General features: G+C 44.2%; 1 protein-coding gene across 1 annotated transcript in view; it reads left to right on the plus strand.

The window, feature by feature from the left end:
- Nucleotides 1–12,735, plus strand: part of lancl2 (LanC lantibiotic synthetase component C-like 2 (bacterial)) — a 50,094-nt gene that overhangs the window by 25,043 nt on the left and 12,316 nt on the right. The window lies entirely within an intron of this gene.

Consider the following 12,735-nt stretch of genomic DNA (forward strand, 5'->3'; position numbering starts at 1 on the left):
AAAAGTCAGACTTCAGTTTGCAACTGCACATGGGGACAAAGATCATACTTTTTGGAGAAATGTCCTCTGGTCTGATGAAACAAAAATAGGAACTGTTTGGCCATAATGACCATCGTTATGTTTGGAGGAAAAAGGGGTAGCTTGCAAGTAGAAGAACACCAACCCAACCGTGAAACACAGGGGTGGCAGCATCATGCTGTGGGGGTGCTTTGCTGCAGGAGGGAATGGTGCACTTCACAAAATAGATGGCGTCATGAGGAAGGAAAATTATGTGGATATATTGAAGCAACATCTCAAGACATCAGTCAGGAAGTTAAAGCTTGGTCGCAAATGGGTCTTCCAAATGGACAATGACCCCAAGCATACTTCCAAAGTTGTGGCAAAATGGCTTAAGGACAACAAAGTCAAGGTATTGGAGTGGCCATCACAAAGCCCTGACCTCAATCCTATAGAAAATGTGTGGGCAGAACTGAAAAACCGTGTGCGAGCAAGGAGGCATACAAACCTGACTCAGTTACACCAGCTTTGTCAGGAGGAATGGGCCAAAATTCTGCCAACTTATTGTGGGAAGCTTGTGGAAGGCGACTCAAAACGTTTGACCCAAGTTAAACAATTCAAAGGCAATGCTACCAAATACTAATTCAGTGTATGTAAACTTCTGACCCACTGGGAATGTGATGAAAGAAATAAAAGCTTAAATAAATTATTCTCTCTACTATTATTCTGACATGTCACATTCTTAAAATAAAGTGGTGATCCTAACTGACCTAAGACACGGAGCTTTTACTAGGATTAAATGTCAGGAATTGTGAAAAACAGAGTTTAAATGTATTTGGCTAAGGTGTATGTAAACTTCCGACTTCAACTATATCTATCTCTATCTATCTCTTCCACTGTGGAGGTTCAATATGATGCTATTCTTAGCCCCAGTAGAGAGCCCCAGGGCAGGCTAGAGGTAGGCATCAGCCCCCTTCATGCTCCATCAGGACGGGGAGCGAAGGTTCAGGCGAGGGCCCGTAGGGTTTAGGGTAGGCCGGGACGGATGGACCACCTGAGCTTGTGCCCGCTGCCCTTGTCGCCCTCCATCAATTCACCAGTTACTGTCTGACTGTACCCACGTCATAGCACTATGTCAATTCACTGGTTAGTGTGTGCCCACTAGGGCTGACCCCATTTAGTCGGTAGGCTGTTGGTCGACCGAGATTTCTTTAGTTGAGCACTGTACATGGTGTACAAGACACTTGTCTGATTCGTGCCTGTCTGAGTGGACTGATCCATTGTGGAGGCCATGAGGATGGCACAGTCCATCAGTGTAAGACGTGCCACTGAAATTGTATATGGCTATATTAATGTAAGAACAAAGGTGCAAAAATAAAATATTATTTAATAACATGCACTTTCTCCTGCGTTGGATAGCGGTTGCTATCCCACGTTGGATAGCGGTTGCAGTGCGCTTTTGAATTGGCGCCTTTTCCTAGACCATGTTGCTATGTGCATACTAGCAAAGTGAACCAGCATATTGGTGTTGAGAACAATGCGGCGGAGGCAGCAGCGGCATTAGGAGACACGAAAACAGCCCTTTCCTTAATTGTCTAAGAAAAGTGAGGAGAGAGGAAACCTCAACTTAGATCTATAATCAATAGCCTAACTGTTAAATGTGCCTGGCTTTATAAATCATCCATATTTATCTACAGAAATAAGACAGATCCTGCTTCTGTTGCCTGTTTGAGTGTTTGTTAGGCTACTGTATCAATCATTCATTCGTTCATGTCATCACAGAGTCATTCATGATTTGAAATGCAATCAAGCATTTTAGTTTTAAAATAAAATAACACAAAGAGATCCTTGAATAATTTGCATAAAACAATAAATAAACCTTTCCATTTCTGAAATTGCATTCAGGAATGAATACGACAGTTTTTAGTCTTTGCAGTAATAAAGGCTTTACAAAAACAAATAACAAAATGTACAACAGACTCTCTGGTACGTTTATAATTTATTTAGTGTTGTGTACATTGTTCCAAACGGTCAGAAAAATTATATTGTAATGTACCAGCACCTGTTTGGCACACATAATATGCACGCAGCACTTGCTCCATACCTTATTTTTCTTGATCTCCAGTATTTTCCACAACTATTATTCCACACATCTGACATTCCCTTTACCTCCTGCGCAAACAGTAAACATTTCCCCATTTCGAGTTTTTGTCACGTCCTCTGCATCCATTTAGCTGTCTCGTGTTCGGAGTTTGTTATAACCAATTTATTGATGTGATTATTTATGTTATAGGTCAGGCACTATTGGTCACGTGCATGCAATGCATACATTTGTCATGTAAAGAGAGCAAGGGTTGAGGGAATAAGGAATGTTTTTCCTAAACAAATGAGGGATTTCGGTAACAGAACTTTTCAGTCAGAAGTGGCTGTAATTATGTTGCAGCTTCCGCAACACGGACAGCGCGATAAACACTGTTCGTGTTCTGTTGTGGTCACTGCAGCAGGGGACAGCTCTAGTGTCCACAGTGTCCATGTACTGTATATCAATTCACCAGTAGTGCACTGTAACTCAGATGAACGCAGATATGGCCAACAGAGACAGATTTCAGAACATCTACACTTGTACACTTGGTATTTTTTTGTTCTATCGTTATTTATCACACAGTGTTGCACATTTTATGTGGATTTTTTGCAATGTGGATTTTCTTGCACTTGCATATGCACAAACAGTCACACTCATCACATCCCTGTCCTTGGCCATACTGTTGGTTTCCTTGCATCCTCCAAATGAAGATGGATTTCCTCCAGCCCTATATATTCAGTACAGTAGCTGAATTCCCACTGCAGAACACAACTGGGAGAGTGAATTTATTCATCTCCAGCATACCAACTAAGCAATGCTACGGTACACCGTTGACAAATGGCCTGCGCTTTTCTGGGGCCCTGATCGGACAGATATATTATTATGACAAATATAGGAATAAAGTTGTCACGAATTTAGTTTTGATATTTGTATTTTAGATTTTGGGCAGGCACAGCCCTGCAATTCATCACAATCACAGCATCATGGGGTTAGATGAGGTGCCTGTCAAGGAGAATGTTGTGTATTTTATACGCAGACACAAACCCTTGACGGGTTACAAAACTGACTTTGATAGCTGCTTTTTTGGGTGGTTAATACTGCTTGTTTAACTTTTTTAAATATTCAGTTTATGATGCTTTGTGTAGAATAATGATCTGTCGGTTCTGTTTCAGTTATGAGATGGGTTTTCTTCCGCAGTATGAAAGGACAAATATACAATCTGCTGAATGGCTGTTCTCGACGTGTCTCCAGTTCTCTCTTGTTGTTTTCTCTCTCTCCTTTTCTTGTGTTTGAACATTCGTTCTTTTCATTCTGCAGTTGACAGCTTTGTGGCGAGGGAGTCTGAGCTTGCAGGGAAAGAGAGAGCAGCGTTTGTGTTTTTCAAATGTTAGTTTTATTTTGCACTTTGCACAGCCTTACACCTACTCTTGTGACAGATCCATTTTGGAAAAACATCAGAAAGAGGGGAAAAGGTGGAAAACTTCCTTCGCTTCCAAGGCGCCACCCCGTCTTAGACAGAAGAGACACATTTGATATGTTAATGAGTCACACACACGTCCATGCACGCACACACACACACACACATACACACCTGCCACCCCCTCCCTATCTCTATTCCAAAATGGTCTGGTCTGTTTTTGCCTTCTCTTTTTGCCTCTAGCCAAACGAGAGCTTACTTATCTAATCCCATTCTGTCATAGCTGTGTACTGTACAGCAACACAAGATGAAGACAGACAGACACAGCTCCTATCTCTCAGACCACATTGAAACACTGCTCTAGTCTATCTAGTCACAACAATTTTTCCCTGTGACGTCTTCCCAAACAGCTGCAGGCATTTGTTTGACATGCTAGGCTGTGATTTTTTATTAGTTCTATAAACAAATTAATTCCCACTAAATTACACAGCCTTCCCTGTGGGTGAAACCATTTGATGGCTTATGAATGAGTCCCTGTGAATTAATGTGTTGTGTGTTTTAGGGGCGAGGGATTTGAAGAGAGAGGAGTTACAATGGTGTGAATGAGAGGAGTTGGGAATGGATGGATGTTGGTTGAGAGACTTTATGGTTGGTATTAAATGGAGGTGGGTTGAGACTGTAAGGTTTGTATTTTTGTATTTATGAAGGATCCCCATTAGCTGCTCCCAAGGCAGCAGCTACTCTTCCTGGGGTCCAGCAACATTAAGACAGTTATATACAATTTAAAATATTTCATAACACTTTTCACAACGCATTAAGGTTGGTTTTGAATGAAGGTGGGTTGAGAGACTATGGTTGGTAATGAATGGAGGTTGGTTGGGAGACTATGGTTGACAGTAATGCCTTAATGCCATGATTGTGAATCTAGGAAGCTGTGATTGCACGGCACCTGTCTCTCTGGTCGTTCTTGGGACAGACCTGAACAGACTTATTCCTACTGTTCTACGTTGCTGATACAATCTGATAGTGCTGGAGCTATATTATAGCCATAGCTATTTGCTGGTCAGTGTAATACCGCATAAGACGTTCTAATGTATTTTTTAAGCTTGGTCAGTGAGGACCATTGAGCTATCGGTCCCTCCTCTCCAGTGTGGCCCTGCCCTGCCTGCCTCTCTCCTGCCTCACTGACACAGCCCTTCCCAGGAGACCTAGAGGGTGAGCAGAGCGCTGAGTGGGGTTGCCACTGAGAGCAGAAATGGCCCTGAGTCTGCAGTTTCTCCCTGTGCAGCCCCCAGTTCACCGTCTCCAGGGATACGACTGTGAGGGGGGGAGGGAGGAAGTCAGGGGAGAGAGGAGGAGTACTGCAGCAGCCCTTCCCTTTATGACAAGGTGGATTTACGATGAGCACTCACACACACACACACACAAACAAACAAACAAACAAACACACACACTTGCTCACTCCTAGGCCCTATAAAATCAGTTTTTCTAAATTCCCTTTTCTTCGTTTTGTTTTTCCAGGTTTCTGTTTTTCAGGTTTTCGCTCTCAAATTTGTTTTGTTGGGAAAAAAACAATGCTTGTCCACAACAATGCTTAAACCACATCAGGAGATCACTTTTGAGGTCTGGGAAAAATCTAAGAAATGTTTACATTTGGGTGTAGTTACCCTTCAATTAAACTGGGCACCAGCCAGAGACTGTTGTTTGTTTAGCAGTGTTAGTTGATTTCCTACTAATTTCAATACATTTTTGAATATTGTTGAATTCCGTTATAATGTCTGGATTCTGTGACGCCTCCGGGTTTTCCGCAAAGCAGATTTTATAGGGACCTATATTCCCATAGATCCATACTGCCCCCACAGTCCTCCCTCCCTCCCTCTATAGAGACAGATCTGTACAGCAGCTCATCCATAGCTCAGCAGCTCCCTGGCCAACAGCTCCAGTTCACTTAAAGGAAATCCATATCGCACCTGTTTTCTCCTATCAAAAGAAGACCGAACCTCATTTGAATAAGAGTAGGGGGGGGGTTGCACTTGTCAGTCATTCTGCTGTGTGTGTGGAGGAGGTGGATGTGTGTGTCCAGTCACTCGAGAATAAGATTGATTGAGCTTCGTTCGAGAGTCTCCTATCAGAGAGATTTGAAAAGCTGCAATATTATATGTCTTACTGAAACGTGGCTGGATGATGACGCTATGCACGTAGTACTCGGTGGATTCTCCATGCAGTGTCAGGATCATAAAGGAGGTGGAGTGTGTTTTTTCATGAATAGCAACTAGTGTGCTGCTTTAAGTGTGAAGGAAATCTCGAGCATTTGTTCACCTGATATACAGTGGGGAAAAAAAGTATTTAGTCAGCCACCAATTGTGCATGTTCTCCCACTTAAAAAGATGAGAGAGGCCTGTAATTTTCATCATAGGTACACGTCAACTATGACAGACACAAAATGAGAAAAAATAATCCAGAAAATCACATTGTAGGATTTTTAATGAATTTATTTGCAAATTATGGTGGAAAATAAGTATTTGGTCAATAACAAAAGTTTCTCAATACTTTGTTATATACCCTTTGTTGGCAATGACACAGGTCAAACGTTTTCTGTAAGTCTTCACAAGGTTTTCACACACTGTTGCTGGTATTTTGGCCCATTCCTCCATGCAGATCTCCTCTAGAGAAGTGATGTTTTGGGGCTGTCGCTGGGCAACACAGACTTTCAACTCCCTCCAAAGATTTTCTATGGGGTTGAGATCTGGAGACTGGTTAGGCCACTCCAGGACCTTGAAATGCTTCTTACGAAGCCACTCCTTCGTTGCCCGGGCGGTGTGTTTGGGATCATTGTCATGCTGAAAGACCCAGCCACGTTTCATCTTCAATGCCCTTGCTGATGGAAGGAGGTTTTCACTCAAAATCTCACGATACATGGCCCCATTCATTCTTTCCTTTACACGGATCAGTCGTCCTGGTCCCTTTGCAGAAAAACAGCCCCAAAGCATGATGTTTCGACCCCCATGCTTCACAGTAGGTATGGTGTTCTTTGGATGCAACTCAGCATTCTTTGTCCTCCAAACACGACGAGTTGAGTTTTTACCAAAAAGTTATATTTTGGTTTCATCTGACCATATGACATTCTCCCAATCCTCTTCTGGATCATCCAAATGCACTCTAGCAAACTTCAGACGGGCCTGGACATGTACTGGCTTAAGCAGGGGGACACGTCTGGCACTGCAGGATTTGAGTCCCTGGCGGCGTAGTGTGTTACTGATGGTAGGCTTTGTTACTTTGGTCCCAGCTCTCTGCAGGTCATTCACTAGGTCCCCCCGTGTGGTTCTGGGATTTTTGCTCACCGTTCTTGTGATCATTTTGACCCCACGGGGTAAGATCTTGCGTGGAGCCCCAGATCGAGGGAGATTATCAGTGGTCTTGTATGTCTTCCATTTCCTAATAATTGCTCCCACAGTTGATTTCTTCAAACCAAGCTGCTTACCTATTGCAGATTCAGTCTTCCCAGCCTGGTGCAGGTCTACAATTTTGTTTCTGGTGTCCTTTGACAGCTCTTTGGTCTTGGCCATAGTGGAGTTTGGAGTGTGACTGTTTGAGGTTGTGGACAGGTGTCTGTTATACTGATAACAAGTTCAAACAGGTGCCATTAATACAGGTAACGAGTGGAGGACAGAGGAGCCTCTTAAAGAAGAAGTTACAGGTCTGTGAGAGCCAGAAATCTTGCTTGTTTGTAGGTGACCAAATACTTATTTTCCACCATAATTTGCAAATAAATTCATAAAAAATCCTACAATGTGATTTTCTGGAAAAAAATTCTCAATTTGTCTGTCATAGTTGACACGTACCTATGATGAAAATTACAGGCCTCTCTCATCTTTTTAAGTGGGAGAACTTGCACAATTGGTGGCTGACTAAATACTTTTTTCTCCCACTGTAGAATACCTCATGGTAAGCTGCAGACCCTTTTATCTACCAAGAGAGTTCTCATCTGTAATTATCACGGCTGTCTACATCCCGCCCCAAGCCAACACCACTCTGGCACCCAAGGAACTGTATGGGGCCATAAAAAAAAAAAGCTCACCCAGAGGCAGCGTTTCTGGTGGGCGTAGACTTTAATGCGGGGAGACTTAAACGTCTCCCAAGTGGCGCAGTGGTCTAAGGCACTGCATTGCAGTGCTAGCTGTGCCACTAGAGATCCTGGTTCGAATCCAGGCTCTGTCGTAGCCGGCCGCGACCGGAAGACCCATGGGGCGGTGCACAATTGGCCCAGCGTCGTCCAGAGTAGGGGAGGGAATGGCCGGCAGGGATATAGCTCAGTTGGTAGAGCATGGTGTTTGCAACACCATGGTTGTGGGTTCGATTCCCACAGGGGGCCAGTATGAATAAAAAAAAAAACATGAAAAAAAGTTTGCACTCACTAACTATAAGTCGCTCTGGATAAGAGCGTCTGCTAAATGACTTAAATGTAAATGTTAAACCCGTCCTACCTCACCTCTACCAACACGTCTCCTGCGCCACTAGGGGCGGAAAAACTATAGACCCCTTTTGATTCTACCCAGAGACATGCACACAAGGCCCTCCCTCATTCCCTTCGGCAAATCTGACCACGACTCCATTCTCCTGCTTCCTGCTTACAAACAAGAGCTCAAACAGGAAGCACCAGTGATGCGCTCAATATGGAAGTGGTCGGATGAAGCAGACGCAAGACTACAAGACTGTTTTGCTTCATCAATAAATACATAGACGATGTTGTCCCCACAGTGACTATAAGAACGTATCCAAACCAAAAACCATGGATTACAGGCAATATCTGCGCTGGGCCAAAGGCTAGAGTTACCGCTTACAAGGAACGGGACACGGACATGGACACATACAAGAAAGCCCGCTACGACCTCCGACGAGACATCAAACATGCAAAAAGACAATATAGGAGGTGGAATCCTATTACACCGGCGCCGATGCTTGTAGACGATAACGGATTACAAAGGGAAACCCAGGCATGAGTTGCCCAGCGACGCAGAACTCTCAAACGAGTTAAGTGCATTTTATGCTCGCTTTGAGGAATATAAAACAGTGCCTTGCGTGAAAGCCCCTGTTTTTCTGAATGACTGTGTGATCTCGCTCTCTGTGGACGATGTGAGCAAAATGTTTTAACAGGTTTACAATCACAAGGCCGCACGGAATACCAGGGCATTTTCTCAAAGCATGCACAGACCAGCTGGGCAAGTGTCTTCACAGACATTTTCAATCTCTCCTTGTCCCAGTCTGTAATTCCAACATGTTTCAAGCTGAACACTATTGTCCCTGTTCCCAAGAGCACCAAGGTAACCTGCCTAAATGACTATCCCCCTGTAGCACATCTGTAATTATGAAGTGCATTGAAAGGCTGTTCATGACACCATCATCGCAGACACTGTCACAATAATTTCTATCTCTAATTCAACCTAAGCTTGAATCATTACCAGAGGTTGTAAGGCTCTGGTTTTAATCATAAATGATTCAAGGTCCACAACCAGCAAGAATGATCTGTATTTTTATTCATGGAGAGCTCTGGCGCCAAAAACCCATACATACTGTTTTATACCCCTTGACACACAAAGGCACTTTGCTCCGCCCACCTTTAGGAGGCTTTTTTTAACCTGTTTTCTCAGTCCCCTTCACCCTGGAATGTTTAGTCCCGCCCCCCTCTGTTAGTGGGTTGCAACTACATTATAACTCTAACACCGTTCACACATTTATACTGTATTTGGGGTGAAATCCTTTAGTCATTATTCTTAAAATACAAATTAATCTAACAGACACCCTAGACCCACTCCAATTCACATACCGCCCCAACAGATCCACAGGTGACGCAATCTCAATTGCACTTCGCACTGCCCTTTCCCAACTGGACAAGAGGGGAATACCTATGTGAGAATGCTGTTCATAGACTACAGCTCAGCGTTTAACACCATAGTCCCCTCCAAGCTCATCACCAAGCTAGGGACCCTAGGACTGAACCCCTCCCTCTGCAACTGGATCCTGGACTTCCTGAGGGCCGGCCCCAGGTGGTGAGGGAATGCAACATCACCTCCGCCACACTGACCCTCAACACAGGGGTCCCTCAGGGGTGTGTACTTAGTCCCCTCCTGTACTCCCTGTTCACCCATGACTATATGGCCACGCACGACTCCAACACTATCATCAGGTTGCTGACGCCACAACGGTGGTAGGCCTGATCACAGACGGCAATGACTCAGCATACAGGGAGGACGTCAGAGACTTAACAGTGTGGTGCCAGGACAACAACCGCTCCCTCAACGTCAGTAAGACCAATGAGCTGATCGTGGACTATAGGAGAAAGAGGGGAGCACATGCCCCCATCCACAACGAAGGGGCTGTTGTGGAGCGGATCGAGAGCTTCAAGTTCCTTGGCATCCACATCACTAAGGACCTAACATGGTCTACACACACCCGCACAGTCGTGAAGAGGGCACGGCAGCGCCTCTCCCCCCTCAGGAGGCTGAAAAGATTTGGCATGGGCCCTCGGATCCTCAAAGTTATACAGCTGCACCATCGAGAGCATCTTGACTGGCTGCATCACCACTTGGTATGGCAAATGCACCGCCATTGACTGCAAAGTGCTACAGAGGGTGGTGCGGACAGCCTAGTACATCACGGCAGCCGAGCTCCCTGCCATCCAGGACCGCTATGTCAGGCAGTGTCAGAAGAAGGCCCAAAAAATTGGCAGACTCCAGCCACCCAAGCAATAGACTGTTCACTCTGCTGCCGTCCGGCAAACGGTACCAGAGCATCGGCTCTTGGACCAACAGGCTCCGAGACAGCTTCTACCCCCAAGCCATAAAACTGCTAAATAGCCAGACTGCTAAATAGTCAATTAATGTTACCCGAACTATCTTGCACTGACCCTACGCACACTCACTAGACAATATATACAAACCATTTACTCACTCAAACACACTACATTGACACTCGCACACAAAACCCCCCCACACACACACACACACACACACACACACACACACACACACACACACACACACACACACACACAGAACGACACAACACAAACACACATACACACACACACACTTTTACACTCATCATTTGCTGCTTTGTTCTTTATTTTACTCTAATTATTATCTGTCCTGATGCCTAGTCACTTTACTCTGCCTTCATGTACATATCTACCTCAAATACCTTGTACCTCTGCACATTGATCTGGTACTGGTACTCCCTGTATATAGCTCCACATTGATCTGATACTTGTACTCCCTGTATATAGTTCCACATTGATCTGATACTGGTACTCCCTGTATATAGCTCCACATTGATCTGGTACTGGTACTCCCTGTATATAGCTCCACATTGATCTGGTACTGGTATAGAGAGACTGCAAATTCTTTCAAACAACACTTTATTATAAGATTTGCAAAAATGGAGCGGGTAACTATGCACTTCAACAGTTGCGCAGTTAAGGCCCAATGAATCATAGCTGGGTCTCAACTTTCATAGAAAAAATACAACCTCTTATCTACATGGCAGATAGCAGATGTGCAGAAACAGGTCCTGGGAACAGAGTTGTAAAATGTAATTTAGCTCATCTGTGTATATCAAGATAGCTGATATCGCCACCATTTCTCTGTTCCTCCCTGCACTTGAATAAGAAAAGGAGAGCCGCACACTCTAGGAGCTCAGATGCAATCATTTAATAACCAACGTTTCGACAGACAAGCTGGCTTGAACGTTGGTTATTAGGTTATTAAATTATTGCATCTGAGCTCCTAGATTGTGCGGCTCTCCTTTTCTTATTCAAGTGTTCTACTCCGTTAGCCAGCACCTCCCCTAAATAGTTGTGCGTTTCTTTCGCCTCCCTGCACTTCCCACATAGCTAAATTCCTGCCGATTGTAATCAAAGGAAGGAGGTCACATACTGCAGTCGCACCCAAGCAGCTATAAATCTGTACGCTCAGATGTATGACTAAGTCACACAAGACAAGCTTGTATCAGTAACAAATACTAGCATAAACAGCATAGTATGTCTAATTTAAACAACAGAGTATTTAATTAAATAATTTCCTCCACAGTACTCCCTGTATATAGCTCCATTCTTGTGTATTTTATATCTCTTGTGTTACTATTTTATTTTAAAACTCTGTTGTTGGGAAGGGCTCGTAAGCAAGCATTTCACGGTAAAGTCTACACCAGTTGTATTCGGCGCATGTGACAAATACAATTTTGTCTGTGTGTGTGTGTGTGTGTGTGTGTGTGTGTGTGTGTGTGTAAAGCATTTTAACACGCTTGTGTAAATGTCAAGCTACCTTCTACGTTTTACAGAACCTCTCAAATGATACGGTGTATTAAACTATGTTTTCCCCCTGTCAGTAAAGTGTCTAATATGCCAAGCCACCTGGTAAAGAGACGTAAATACTGCAGCTGCAGGTTCATAAAACCTATAATAATATGAATCAGTTATTACATAAAGCCATGTCTTTTATCTGCTCTACAATCATTAGTCATCGTCATGAAATCCCCACCCTGATCAGTATGGAGTACATTAGGTGTCTGGCTGTGGGGGGAGAGGGCTTCAGCCCAGGATGTGGTCTGTGTCTGTGTGTGTCCCTGTGAGAATGTGTGGTTGTGTGTCCGTGTGGTTGTGTCCGTGTAAGTGTCTGTTCGTGTGTTGTTTTTCTGTGTGTCCTCAGCCCAGAATGTGAGGGAGGGAGTGATTTAAAGTGCTCTACAGACAGTCTCCTGTATAGAGTCTAGACGACCTGTGTGTGTGTGTGTGTGTGTGTAAAACACCAGGACATGTCTGTCTGCTGCCTGCCTGTGTCCCTCCTGTTCTGTTCGATCTGCCTCACACCGGGTACTAATGCATATATGCATACCAATGTGCGTGCACACGTGTGTTCAGACGCACGCACTCTCTTTCTCTCTCAGCCTCAAGTCTGCATACTAACGGCAGGGTACAGGGAGCAGGAGCAGAGATCTGTCAGATCACATTTTCTCTTTCTGTCTCTCTCTTGGAGATATCAATCAATTCAGGGGTTTAATTGCACTCCCATTGAACTGTCGTGTTCAATTCAACTGACAGGAATGCAAATGAGAATTGACCCGTTAAACTTTGCTGTTTGTTAGTTACGGTAGTTAGCATCTTTGGACAGGGTCTTGCATGCATGTACAGTATCTCTTCCAAACCTTTTGAAACAGACGGGAGGGAGGCTAACCCACTTCCTGT

This window comes from Coregonus lavaretus (genome assembly GCF_964263955.1).
Source record: "Coregonus lavaretus genome assembly, chromosome: 2".
Taxonomy (NCBI): Eukaryota; Metazoa; Chordata; class Actinopteri; order Salmoniformes; family Salmonidae; genus Coregonus; species Coregonus lavaretus.